Below are 4132 nucleotides of genomic sequence, written 5' to 3' on the forward strand. Positions count from 1 at the left end.
AATTCCACGACTCACTGTCAGTTGAAGTGTCTATTCAAATCTTTTTGCCTAAGGTCAGGATTGGGAGGGAAATTGGGGATATCGGTGAAGGGATGGTCACACTGGTGGTGTTGGAACACTAAATGCTTAGAACAACTGCATAATGAACAACTTTGTAAATCACAGTTTTTTAAAATAAAAATCAATAAAAACTATTCATTAAAAAAGCCCTTTACAATTCATAGATATGAGGGGGAATTAACACTCATGTTAATTAGGGGCCAGGATAACAATAACAGTTGTCACTTTTTAGGTAAGGCAAAGACAGCATGAGTGAAGGAAAACAGTTTTCTGATTTAAGAATAACATTTTAGGCTCTTCAAGCCCATGTTCTCCCTTGAGCATGAGTCTGGCTTGCTTATCTATATATCTCTTTGCTTTATCCACTCTGGAGAAGCCTGTCCTCTCTTTTGAACATGTACTTTCTCTCTTCTCTCTACTCACTTCTTTCTAACAAAGTTTCATCCAATAAAAACTACCTTGCTTCATAAAAAAGGAAAAGGAAAATAGGCAACATTCTAGGCTGGAACAAAGTCTGTCTTAGGTTGGAAGAAATTCATTTGTGTACTGGAAGAAGTTAGAAATTTGCTTTTAATATTTTATTTCACAGTTTTTATTTCATTAAAATGTTATATCCACCCCAATGTCCATTATTGCAACTTAATTTCCAACAGCTAAAATGTAGAAACAAAATAAATATTGATAAATTAAAAACACACAAATATTTTCACTATTTTTGGCTTTGTTTTTTAATGTATTTATTTTATTGAACCACTGTGAGATACAATTACAAAGCTTTCATATTTGAGATTCAGCCATACAATAATTGAACACCCATTCCTCCACTAGTACAAACTTTCCACCACCAATGTCTCCAGTATCCCACCCCTCCACCCCGCTCCCATCCCAGTTTTCATCCTGCCTCTATGGAAGACAATTTCTCAGATACTCTCTCTTTTTTGGGCATTATAGATTTTTAAATTTTTATTATTGAAACACCATGAGGTACAGTTGTAGACTTACAAATTTTTGTGCTTGAGTTTCAGTCATACAATGATCGAGTACCCATCACTCCACCAGTGCCCATTCTCCACCACCACAAATCCAATATCCCTCCCACCCCCATCCCCCCCATTATATTTTGACCAAATTTTACCAATACCATTCAAGCCTGCCTTCCAGGGGCAGATGCTAGATCATTTATTTTCCATTGCTCATTTTGCATATTATTTTCCAAATTCTAAGATTGTAAATGGTTGGGTTCCAGAGACATCTCTGTAGCGAGCTAATCCATTTTGAGATTCAGTTGGGAGTTTCTGGGCCTGGGCTGTTGGTTCACCAAGATGGCGCACGGAGGTGGATTGTGGGTGTGACATCTGGCATCAGGAGCCGAAGGGGAGCCTGATAGAGACTTCCCCGCTCTGCTGCTGCCATGTAGCTTGTAAATTTAGTTCTGAAACTCCATACCTGGGTCTTGCTTGTGTAAGCTCACGGTCGCTGGGATTCTATCTGGAATAGGCAGGAAGACTGCACCTGCTGCATCTGTGATGCCCCAGTGATATCAGCTCAGTGTGGGGCCCGGAGAAATCTCTAGCACTGTGGTGCCCTCTGGGACTCACTGCTGCTGCTGCTGCTGCTGCGTTTCTAGGCCCAGGCTGTTGGTGTGCCAAGATGGCGCCTGGAGGTGGGTTTTGGGTGTGACATCTGGCATCAGGAGTGGACAGAGAGCCAGGAAGAGACTGCTTGGCTCTGCACTTTGTTTTTGACCCACACTCAGAGATGCTCAGAGCTTATTCATGGCTCTGAACTCACTCCTGGTGGGGGTCATGGAACCATATGGGTGCTGGGGATCTAATCTGGGTTAGCTTCTTGCAAGGCAAGTGCCTTATATGCTGTATTATCTCTCTGGCTCCCTTTTTTGTCTATTTTGAAATTGAGAAGTTTTTTATGATTGAGTTTTGAGTTCTTCATATAGTCTGAATACGTGCATTTATCAGAATGATGTTTCACAAACTTTTTTCCTAATTGGTGACTACTCTTTAAATTTCCTAACTGCATCATTTGAAGAACAGAAGTCTGAAATTTTGATAAAGCTCAGTGCATTAATTTTTATATCATTCATTGTTCCTTTATTCACTATAAGATATTATTGCCAGGGCTGGAGTTATAGTACAGTGGGTAAGGCCTTTTCTTTGCATGTGGCCAACCCAGGTTTGATCCCTGGCATCCCAAAAGGTACCCTGAGCACTGTTAGGAGTAATTTCTGAACACAGATCCAAGAATTATCTCTGAGCATAGCTTGGTGTGGCCCATAAACTAAAAAAAACAAGAAAAAAGAAAAAGAGAGAAATGATTTCCTAATAAAAAAATCACAAAGAGTTGTCTTTTTAAAACTTTATTTAAACACCATGGTTTACAAAGTTGTTCATAATACAACTGACAGGGTATTCAATTTTCAAATACCAATTCCACCACAAGTGTTATTGTTCCTTCACCATTGTCCCTAATTTCCCACCCACACCCATGCCTGGCCCCTTAGCAGGCACAAATAATTTATTTTATATTAATTGTTACAACTAAATGGCTAATGCAATTATCAGATAATACTTTAGTAAGAGAAAATTTGTGAAAATTGTTATATCTCACCACGGGGTCAAGTCATTTTCTAGTAGTTTACTAAGCTGTTTGTTGCTTGTTTATTGAGATTAGCTTTTATGCTATGTTCCCCATCTAATTTGCTATGTTGCTACTAGGCTGTCTATACTGTGGAAATTGGAAGTGTCTGGGGGATGCCCATTCCGGGGACCCCAAGACCTGTAAGATGGGCTGATGAATTTATCTGGCAGTAAGTGTGGGATGTGGGTGTGGTTGTCAGGGTTTCTCGAAGTATGGGGGTTGGGGAGAGGCTACCTACACCCACTCTCTGAGAAGATCCAAGAGTTTCCAATCTGAAAAATGGTGTACCTGGAATTTTTATAGGTTGGTATCTCAGAGAGTAGTCATGAAACAATGTAGTTGGGCAATTGGCATGAAGGCAACTGTGGGTGTGGTTGTTGGGGACTCAACCGACCCCACTTCCGAGAGTGTTACAAAGTTTTCAGTGGAAAGAGTAGTGTAGCTGTTAAATGTATAGTGTGGCATGCATCTCATCTGAGATTAGTATGAATCTGGGAAGTTGAGCTGATGAGTTTATATGGCAGTGAGTATGGGATCTCGAGTAATCTTTTTCATGGTAGCATTAGGTTTTATCAGGTTGTGCTTTAGTAGAAGCACTTAGGACATGCCCAGATTCTCTTTATATTAAAGTCTGAGTATTATGCCAATTATTGAATAATGACACCAAGTGGACGTTGTACAGAAGTGTTATCATTAGTTATCTCATATCCAACAGGTACTGCCAGACAGAGCACTACCTCGTTTGGAACTGGGTTGTGGGCTTTTTTTCATTGACTTGTGCCACTGTGTTCTTTCTCATTGTTGGTTAGCAAAAAAGGAAACTTGATGAACATATTCAGTTCTGAGCCCAGGAATTGTTCAACCTGGGTGATCAAACTCTGAAGCCAAAATGATGTCACACTACTTAGCCAGCTTCTTGACTGGTTTCTCATTCTTATTGAATTTCTTAAGTGCCTCTATGTCCATGTGGGGAATGTCCTGAATCTCATCAGTATGCTTCTGGTCCCACAGGTCACACATAGAGTTTTGGGGGTATGATAGTGCCTGAGAAACGCTTATCTCTCTGAGGGTCATAGTTCTTCAAGGTAATATTTCTTCAAGGCAGCTCTACCATCTCCCAAAACTCCTGGTACTTGTCTCTGGTTTCCATGCAAGGCTGCCTGAACTGCCTTACACAAGGTATTGTGGGAGACTTTGCTGCTCATGGAGCTCTGTGCATTGGAAACTGGAAAGGATGAGTTTTCTCTTATGTTTTATTCTTGAACTTTTATAGTTTCTGCTTTACATTTATGTCTATGATCATTTTGAATTCATTTTTGTATGTAATAATTAGGTAAGGTTCATAGATATCAAAATTTACCAGTGTCATCTCTTGAAAGGACTATTCATTCTCTACTGCATGTATTTTAATTTTGTT

At 39.8% G+C, this 4132-nt stretch overlaps 1 pseudogene; it reads right to left on the reverse strand.

Annotated features, from left to right (window-relative positions):
* Positions 1-3334: 3334 nt before the first annotated feature.
* Positions 3335-3920, reverse strand: LOC130017017 (60S ribosomal protein L10a-like; annotated as a pseudogene).
* Between the last annotated feature and the right edge of the window lie 212 nt (positions 3921-4132).

Source organism: Sorex fumeus, unplaced genomic scaffold (genome assembly GCF_029834395.1).
Source record: "Sorex fumeus unplaced genomic scaffold, SorFum_2.1 ptg000171l, whole genome shotgun sequence".
Lineage (NCBI taxonomy): Eukaryota > Metazoa > Chordata > Mammalia > Eulipotyphla > Soricidae > Sorex > Sorex fumeus.